Below are 11,019 nucleotides of genomic sequence, written 5' to 3'. Positions count from 1 at the left end.
GTTGGCACTGTTATAAGCCCGTGGTCAACTATGGTCAAAGATGGTCAAAGGGCCTAGAATATTAGGATTTAGGATTATTCCATGTTTTATCATGTTTAGGACCTATTTGGGTCATTAGATTTAAGTTTTCATAACATTTTCTTATAAAGCGTAAAAAGTGCAAAAAAATTCAAAATTGCTTGAAAAGTTGTTAAGCAACTTTTTGAAAATCAAAGAAAAAAATTCCCCAATGGCCATAACAAGTTTAAAATGTTTTTATGACTATTGGAAGGCCTATAATAAGCTCTTTTAGGCAGGTGATAGATATAGAGAATGTAATTTCAATTTTCAAATCAATAGAAATACCCTATTTTTACTACAAACAAGCCTACTGCCTTGTGTCATACAAATTCATATGGGTTCATCCAAAGTTTAAGACATACATTTTTTTGATAGTTGGATGAAGTAAATTACCAATACTTCTGGTTTGAAGTCTCCATCTATCCCCTAACTCAAGATATTCATATTTTTGTGTAAGTATATCTAGATTTCCTACTAACCTAGGGTTTTGAAACATTTTTAAGAATAGAGTAGGATTTCACCATGGGAATTTAACAGCCTCTGGTGAAATCCTTGGATTGGATGTGTATTTTAAGATGCAAGTGATTTTAAGTTTTTACTTACAGGGATCCTTGAGAAATTTGATGCCCTTTAGTAGAAGGGTTGATCTAGTTGATACAAAGTGTGGGAATTGATTCCCTCAAGGACCTATATGTTGATGATCCTAATTTTGCAGAGATTTTTCAAGTTTTCATAGAGATGGTTAGAAGTTACCATATAGATTTCTATGAATATTTGATTTGGAATGGAATCCTATTCAAAGGAGCTCAATTATGCATTCCCAAATGCTCAATGAGGACAAATATCATCAGGGAGAAACATTGTGGTGGTCTAGGAGGACATTTTGGCATTGACAAGACAAAAGACATGGTGAAAAGAAGCTATTAGTGGCCAAAGCTTAACAATTAGGTAAAGAAGTTCATTGAGACTTGTACCATATGTCAGCAAGCCAAAGGTGTTTCAACAAATTAGGGGTTATACCAACCCTTACCAATCACCACAAGACCTTGGGAACCAATCTCAATGGATTTTGTCATGGGGATACCTAGAACTGAGCAAGGTTTTGATAGTGTTTTTGTGGTAGTGGATAGACTTAGTAAAATAGTCCATTTTACACCATGTAAAAGCACAAATGATGCTTCTCATATTGCACATCTTTTCTTTAAGGAAGTAGTTAGGATCTATCGTTTACCACAAACTATTGTATTTGATAGGGATGTAAAATTTCAAGGCCATTTTTGGAGAGCACTTTTAAAGAAACTTGGCACTAACCTAACCTAAAATTCTTCCTACCATCCACAAACTGATGGGTAGATTGAGGTGGTAAATAGATCTTTAGGAAATATCCTAAGATGCCTCACAAAACAATATGCTTAGAGTTGGGATATACTCTTGCCCCAAGTAGAGTTTGCATTTAATGAATCCATGAATAGATCAACAGGAAAGATTCCCTTCCAAATAGTGTATGGTCTTCATCCCAAGGGACCATTGGACCTGGTAGAACTACCATATGATATCAAAATTAGTGCTCAAGGAGAAGAGTTAGCAGAACTCATTACAAAGGTGAAACATGAGATCAAGGAAGCATTACATAGATCAACATTAAAATAAAAGGAACATGCTGATAAGAAAAGAAGGGAAAATCACTTCAAAGTTGGAGACAAGGTTTGTGCATATTTGAGAAAAGAGAGACTACCTAAAGGTAGATATTCCAAACTTCAAATGAAGAAAGTTGGACCATGCAATATATTCAATAAGATGGGTGAAAATGCATATGAGATATCTCTTCCCTCTAACTTGAAAATTTCTCTAGTCTTTAATGTTGCAGATCTCACCCCATACAAAGGCATAGCAGACTCAACAAGTGAACAAGGTGAGCAAGCAGACATCCATAGTGAAGACTATGTAACTGATCTCCCTCAAAGAAAACCAGTGGAGTTAGAATAAATTTGGACACCAAGTTGCTAAAACAAACCAAAATCAAGAAGTACATGCAATACTTAGTCAAGTGGAAAGGGCTCCCCAATATTGATGCAACTTGGATGAAAAAATACTAAATCAAACAAAATGGTACTTCTGTTGAGCAATTGCCCTCAAGTAGGAACTTGAGTTTTCAAACACAAGGGGAGTATGGTGTAGTAACACCCACAATAAATCACTATCAAACCTCAAATCCAAATATAAAACCTCAGATCCCAATATAAAACCTCGACAAGATTAATCAAACAAGCAAGACCAAATTGTATGACCTAGTTCCAAGATTGGCATTGTTATAAGCCCTTGGTCAACTATGGTCAAAGATGGTCAAATGGTATAGAATCTTAGGATTTTGGATTATTTTATGTTTTATCATGTTTAGGACCTATTTGGGTCATTATATTTAAATTTTCATAACATTTGCTTATAAAGCGCAAAAAGTGCAAAAAAATGTAAAATTGCTTGAGAAGTTGTTAAGCAACTTTTTGCAAATCAAAGTAAAAACTTCCCCAATCGCCATAACAAGTTTTAAATTTTTTTATGACTATTGGAATGCCTATAATAAGCTCTTTCAGGCGGGTGATAGATATAGAGAATGTAATTTCAATTTTCAAATCAATAAAAATATCCTATTTTTACTGCAAACAAGCCTATTGTCCTATGTCGTATAGATTCATCCAAAGTTTAAGACCTACATTTTTGGATAGATGGATGAAGTAACTTTCCAATGCTTCTAGTTTGATGTCTCCATCTATCCCCTAACTCAAGATATTCATATTTTTGTGTAAGTAGATATGTATTTCCTGCTAACCTAGGGTTTTGAGACATTTTTAAGCATAGAGGAGGATTTCACCATGTACTTGTAGGGATTTCACCATGGTGAAATCCTTTGATTAGATATGTATTTTAAGATGCAGGTGGTTTTAAGTTTGTACTTGTAGGGATCCTTGAGAAATTGGATGCCCTAGACATGCATTTACCATGTGCATGCTAGGAAAAGGATGCAACATCTTTCACAACTCCAACCATACTAGTTTTGTAACTTTTCTAGGGTTGTCCTCACATTCTTCAATCATTTTTTTGTAGGACAGAGTCTTAGAACATTTATTTCCTTTGTAAATGGAGACCTAATTTCCCTAGTTGCCTAAGCGAGAAAGTGAACAAAAGCCCATTTGTTTGTATCATCAAACCTTGGTGCCTTCGTAAGTTTTGTAAGTCTGAAAAGGGTGTTCAAAACTAAATTTTGTTCCTTGGTTTGTGTGGATATATTTCCTTTAAATTTTGATTTTAATAAAAAAGGGCAACTAGCCTTTTGGATGGCTTAACAAAGGAAAAACTTACATAGTTTGGTTTTAACCTTTGTTTCATGTCATTAGTGACCTAAATAAACTATTCCCATGTGTTGGAGTCTTCCTTTTTCATTTGAAGAAGTTTAAGGTTGTCATGTCTAATGATGAGGCAAGCATTTTTGCAGATCGCTCATACCCAAGAGCCACCCCAAAGAAAGAATCTCTTCAGGACAAGGATCAAGTGCCAAGGCAAGGTATTTAATTTGTTGATTGATTCAGGTTCTACTAAAAATCTAGTTTCCTTTGAAATGATAGAAAAACTTAAACTACCTAAGAAACCCCACCCCTTTCCATATCATGTTTCTTGGCTAACAAAGGGTCAACAAACCTTAGTGACAGAACAAGTAGAATTCTCTCTAGCAGATTTCAAGGACAAGGTATTTTATGACATTGTAGAAATGGATGCATCTCATATACTTCTGGGAAGACCCTGGAAATATGATGTTGATGTCATCCACCATTGCAAGAAGAATACCTATTCTATAACTAGGAATGGTGTAACCTTCACCATGAAGCCCATGCCTAATTCTAAAGCAGAACCCACTATTGTAATCATAGAGGAAAAAGAAATGATTAAAGCCTTGAAGGAACTTAATGCCCAAGGTTTTATTTGGGTCTCAAAGCCAAAGGAAAACATAACTTCTAAAGACAAGGATCCTATCCCTAAAGAAATACAAGATCTATTGCAAAAGTACAATTAGGTTATTGCTACTGATCTGCCCACAAGTCTCCCTCCCATTAGAGATATCAGTCACCAAATTGACTTGATACCCATCTCTTCCCTACCTAACAAGGCACCTTGTAAAGTGACACCAACTCAACATGCTGAAATTGCCAAGAAGGTGAAGGATTTTTTGGAAAAAGGTCTAATACAAAGGAGTTTAAGCCCTTGTTCTATTCCATTTGTCCTTGCTCATAAAAAGGATGGAAAATGGAGGTTGTGTACTGTTAACAGGGCTATCAAAAAGATTACCATAAGTATAGATTTCCCATGCCCATAATTGAGGATCTATTGGATCAACTAGGGGGAGCTTGCTATTTCACCAAGATAGACTTGAAGTCTGGCTACCATCAAAACAGAATGAAACTAAGTGATGAATGGAAGACAAGATTCAAAAGTACTAAAGGTTTTTTTGAATGGTTAGTAATGCCCTTTGGGTTAAGCAATGCCCCTAACACTTTTATGAGCCTTATGAATGAGATATTCATAGATTTTATTGGTAAAATTTTTATTTTTTACCTTGATGAAATACTAATATTCAGTCATAGCAAGGAGGAGCATCTTGATCATGTGGAATAGGTACTAAGGAGGCTTCATCAACACAAGTTGGTGATCAACTTGGAAAAGTGCATGTTTATGAAGAAGGAACTTGTGTTCCTATAATTTTTGATCTCACAAGGTACCATCAAGATGGATCCTAAGAAGATTGAAGCAATTGTCAACTAGCCTCCACCAAAGAACCAAGGTGATGTAAGAAGCTTCCATGGTCTTTCCACCTTCTATAGGAAGTTTATAAAAAAATTTAGTCATGAGTGTGCACCCATGCTTGACACCATCAAAGGAGGAAAGAAGATTAAATTTTCTTGTACAAAGGAAGCCAATGATGTATTTCAGTACTTGAAGAATAGAGTTTCTCAATACCCAATCTTGGATCTATCTAATTTCAATAAGCTTTTCACTATGGAAATCGATGCAAGCAATTTGGCCATAGGTGCAGTCTGAAGTTAGGAAGGTAAGGCAGTAGCTTTCTTTTCTGAGAAACTAAATGATGCTAAGAAAAAGTTTTCAACTTATGACTTGGAGCTTTATGCCATGGTACAAGCCCTCAAGAAATGGAGGCACTATCTAATCTCAAGGGAGTTTGTAGTATACATTAACAACCATGCATTGAGTTTCTTCAATTCTCAGGAAAAGCTATCTTTCATGCATCTAAAATGGATGGAGCAGTTGCTAGCTGATACTTTCAACATCAAACATAAGAAAGGTGTTGCAAACAAAGTTGTTGATACCTTGATTTTCATGAAAAAGGGCTACTAGCCTTTTGGATGGCTTAACAAAGTAATTATGTGGAAAAACTTACATAGTTTGGTTTTAACCTTTGTTTCATGTCAATGGTGACCTAAATAGACTATTCCCATGTGTTGGAGCCTCCCTTCATCATTTGAAGAAGTTTAAGGTTGTTTTCCCAAAATTGGTCAATTTGTTTGTTGTGAGCAACTTGTGATAAGTTGTCTTTCATAGGGTTCCCTAGTCATTAGGGGTTCCTTGTTTGGGTGCAGGGTTGTGATACCTCAGTATCATCCTTGTAGCACTTGTGATTGGTGCTTTCACATTTGATCATCTTTACCAAGAGATTTGGTTGAAGGAGTTCAATGAAGAAGGTTTTTGGACCAGTTGATCACCTTGTGATCAATCCCACTAGGATCCATTGCATCACATCCCTCATGATGTACCTATTGATTCAGCCCAATCTACCCTCCAAAATCTATATTATTGTTCAATTTCTTCGCTTCTTCTAAATTTAGTTTGTTTTCTTTGATTAGGATTAATTCTCAATTAAATACATATAAATATTTTCTTAATAATCTTTGTTTTCAAGGGGCATCCATACCCCTAACATTCCATGTTGTGATCTTCATATCTCCTTGGGAAGGAGCCCCCTTCCCTGCATGAAATATGCCTATTACCTTAATGTAATTATCTACACCTTCATCTATGCTTCTAATTTCCAAGAGTAATTTTCTTCCTCTCTTTTTTCTATCTTTTGACTATTTTTGGCAATGCCATTCCCTCATTTGTGATTGCGACCCAAGCTATTTTTCTGCCACTTCCTCTTGTGTATCATTCCACAGTCCTTAAGTTCCATTTGTTTCTTCTTCCATTTCCTTCCTCAATGCCCTTTCTATTTATTATTTAAATTTTGTAATTCTTCATCCTTAACTTTAAAGTCTATTGTAGTTCTTAACTCTCTTTCTTTATTCATCTTAAGGTCTATCTATGATTGATTTTCTATTTCTGTCATAGATTGTGTATTAGTTTCTGGGGGAGACTTTGATTGATGCCTTCTTCATTTTCTTTTGATCTATGGACTATACTTCAGTGTTCCTTACCAAGATGCCTTATATTGCATTAAGGAGATCTTGACCATAATATTTCATAATTTCTCTAGTTCCCTTTTTTTGGTGTTTGTTTACATTACTAGAAGAAATTTCTCTAGGAAGATTTAGTGGAGGCTGCACTAATTAAGGGTTCTAGAGAGTGTTGATGAGGATTTTGTATGTCTTTCCATATTTGTAGCTGCTAACATAAATCATTGTGGATTAATGTAATATCATTCATTATTTCCCTAATACCTCCCATATTTTCTTTAACTTCTTCTATGATTTTTGTGTGTTGTTGACATGTTGTACAATACTCAATGCTTCCTACCTCTTTATAGTTTTTGATTTGTTTCTATTTGATCTCTCATGGCCTCCATACTTTCCTTATTTGTCTTTTCTCTATGTTTGATCTAATCATTGGAGATGTATTGAACATTTGATTGAAGATGATCCTATTTTGTAGTATTTTGAATTAATTGAGAATTAATTACTTCAAAAACCTAATCTTTCTCTTCATTAATAATCTCTCCTTCCTCTATAGCCTTTTTAGGGACGTGGATTTGACTAGCTAGATGACTTCACTATCTACTATTTTTCATCCTATCCACACTCTATTCTAAAATTATATTATTGAGCTTTATATAGGTATCATCCTATTGTTGAGGAATTTGTGTTGAAACTATAGGGAATTTATTTCTAAGTTCAAAAGTTATAAGATGGAGTACAACATATTTAGTTTCATAGTTGTGCCTAGATTCCTGATCGTATATGGAAATGTTTTGGATATTTCCATGAAAGAGAATGAGATTCTAGTTATAAAAAGATCTATTTGTGATAATCTTAATAGGTTTAATAGTCTATGTGTCTATCCTTACATTTATGAGAAGCTTAATTTCATTTGAATCTAGACAACTGGTGTCTATACCTACTAGTTTTTCGATTGAATTCCAAACCCATTTTAGAATTTTCCTATACATTAACTCTACTTGGTAATTTTTAATTACTACCCATGTTAGAATTCTTTTGTGATTATTTTTTGTTATGTCACAATTAGGTTTCTGTTTGAAAATAATAATACTATATCCTTTGAAAAAATACATTGGCCCATGTAATAGTTCATTCTTAATAAACCTATTTTTACATTGTAGATAAATTAATATATTAGAAATAGAAGATATACTTACCCATGAGCCTAGTGCTTCATGGAGCCATTCTAACATATTATGAATTTGCAATCCAGGGTCATTCCACAGTACAAAGATGCCATAACATTTTCAATTATACCAACAATATTCTATATAGCTATTATTGATAATTATTGTATTTCCCTGATTATGGTTATCACTTGCTTGATCTTTTGCTGCTAATGGTAGGGTTCTTTTCTACGTTTTCTATTTTGACAATAGGGTTTTCTGTCTCTTTCTTATTGAATATTGTTTGAACCTTGATTGTGTTCTTGCTATTTTCTTTATAGATGGGAGTTCCTAGACTAATGATAAGTCCAGGGAAGTTTCTCCTTATTTTTAAAGGAATTAGATTCACGGTGGATATTATTTAATTTAGTAGAACTTGTGGTATCAGCTATATTTATTTATTCATTTACGATATGATACATTTGATCATTCATATATGGTTATGAGACAATGTACTTAAGATCAATATACTTTATAAAGTCAACACATGTGTAAATTTATGTTAGGAAACCCTCTAGAAATGTAATCTATGTTTGTATTGCATTTTGTATCTATATGATGCATTTTCATTATATTTCTACTGCACTATCAACTTTCAATCAAAACAATTATTTAGTAAACTTAGTAACATGTTTAGGTTAATTTCTCTTAGGTTTCCTAGGAGAGCATTACAAAATTCTTAAATCTTGGTTCCTTACTTCTCTCCTAAATATCAACCTTATGTAAGACAAGGATTTACTTGTTGTAGGGAATTTGACACCAACCTAAGGGTAGGATCACTCAAATATTAAAGACCATGTCCATGTGTCATTTTGGGATTCACCTATCTTGTGAGGATTTATTGCACTTATCAATGCACAACACAGACCTATCCTCTTAAGGGCCTATAGATAGTGATTAAGTATCAGATATGTATATAGAAATATATCATGTATTATAAATACATAGTTAGCCCAACTATTAGTGAGTCTTACCTGCAATGAGAAAACTAATAGCAAGCCTTTATAAAAATCACTGTAACTAGTGTCACCTAAACTAGAGCTTGATTTATAAGAATTAGTCTCTCTTCCATTTTTCCCATCTTGGGTTTCCACATTTATTCTAGAGTTATGGTTTTTTTTTGTATACTCTTACTTATCTAAATGGTTTAATATTTGTGCCAAACTTATTAAGTTTGAGAAAAATAATTTTGGGATAACTTATTCACCACCTAGCTACCTCTTAGTTATTTAAGATGTTTAACATTTGGTATAAGAGTTTGGTCCCTTGCATATCTTGAGGGAAATATTGATAATTTGAACAAATAGAAGAAGAATATTACTATGAGTAGGGATAACTTAAAGAAACTCACTCCTAGGAAATGATGTAAAATCTTGGTGAATCCTAAATTATTTAGGGGAAAAAAATTAATATTGTTGCCAAGAAATTTAATTTGAAAGGAAAAAAATAATAGTTTGTACTAGAAAGTTGTTTCAATCATATGAGAACTGTTTAAATCCAGACGAATATTTTAGGATTGAAGAAAATCGTAAGCACAGGGATACATGCACACATACCTAGTAATGATAATTTTACCATTGTTATAATATGGAGCTTGACCAATTATTGAACTCAAAGGTTAAATATTTTCAATTTTTATCCGTGTAATTCCCCACCCCCCCTCCCCCCCACAAAAATAAAATAAAATTTGATAGAGGGCTTGGGGGCAGATCCCCCATAATGGTCCAAAGGGGAATTACTCTTATAGGGTCCAAGGGCAATGCCCTGCAAAGCCAAAAATTATTTTATTTTATTTTATTAAAGCGCTCTAAGTTGATTTTCTATCATCTTGCATGTACACTAACCCTATTTTTGTAACTATTGGATGATCCTAGATCAATGGCATAAATTCTTGGGCTAAACTTTTAAAGGACACAATGTTTGACAAAAAGTCAGTGGAATAGAGACATGTGTTCATTGTCAAATCTATTTTGGGCTAAAAATTTAAAGAACAAAAAGTTACAAAGAAAGTATCTAAAATATAAATACATGTTAATATACTTAACATGTTTCATAACCTTAAATGTTGACTACATATTAACGAATATGGATGTCAATTAAGAGACTCCTAAAATTATAGGAAACATAATTAAATAAATCATTTTGAAAGTATAGATTCTATAGGAAAAATCCTTTAAATATATGAAAATAATTAACATTAATGATGGAAAATTGAATTGAATTTGACCATAAATTAATAAAGTTAGGTCAATCAGGCTACCCCATTCAATCTCATTTATTTTCCAATTTTAAAATAATGGATACTAAATATTCACTAATTGGTGAATTTTCTCCTCTAAAGTTTTCCTCAATGATATGAGAATTAACAAACTATGTTGGATGACATGGAAAACACTAAATCGTAGAATGAGAGTTCAAAGAAAATATCAAGGGAGCTATTTCTTGTATCCCCAAGTTGAGGGGACATATCCATAAATTCAAAGAAAGACAAAAAGAAGTAAGTCAGGAGCTCAAGGAATTAAAAGAGGATGTGGTAACTATAAAGAAAAAATTGGATGATTGCAAAAACATTGAATAATTTCTCAAAAATAACATCAAGCAAAAATTGGAAGAATGGAAGAAGACCTAAGGTGGTCTAAAAGGTACTATCAAACAAAATATGGATTAACATAAAAGGATTTAAGAAAATTTCAAAAGCATTATCAAGAAGAAATCTAATGAAAAATGAGTTTTATAGGTAAGCATTTAAAGAAAAATGGTGATTTGCATACCAAAAATAGTGAAAAGTGCGAACAAGTGTGGGACAAACTTGGCATTCGCAAACCAAATGAATTTCTTCATTAAAAAAATATGGGCAAGCAATACATGATATTGCCAAACTTAAAATAAGTTGCCTAGCCCCATGCAAAAAATAAATTTGATCCCCTAATCTAGCAGGAAATCCATAGCAAAAATGATAGTATTTCATCACGAAAAAACTACTCAGTGCATCAGAAAAAAATCCTCCCTCTCTTTGGGGTAGGAATTAACATGAAAATATTGAATATTGGTACATGTGCAGAGAAGGGTTAGATCATAGTAAGAAGGTGGTGTAACAAAATCTCAAAGGAAAACACAAGGCCATGACAATATTCAAATTCACAAAAGAAGCCATATCAAAAAAATCCTCATTTAATGGTCACAACTAGTAAACAAGAAAACATCTATTCCCGAAGCCCCAAAATAAAAGAGGTAGAAAGATAGCACACAAGATTGGGAAAATAAAGACATTTACAACAAACTAATCTTGAAAGAGATAA

The sequence above is a fragment of the Cupressus sempervirens genome, chromosome 3, assembly GCF_028749045.1.
Source record: "Cupressus sempervirens isolate cs-2001-9-10 chromosome 3, ASM2874904v1, whole genome shotgun sequence".
Lineage (NCBI taxonomy): Eukaryota > Viridiplantae > Streptophyta > Pinopsida > Cupressales > Cupressaceae > Cupressus > Cupressus sempervirens.
Note: the sequence above shows the minus strand (reverse complement) of the source record.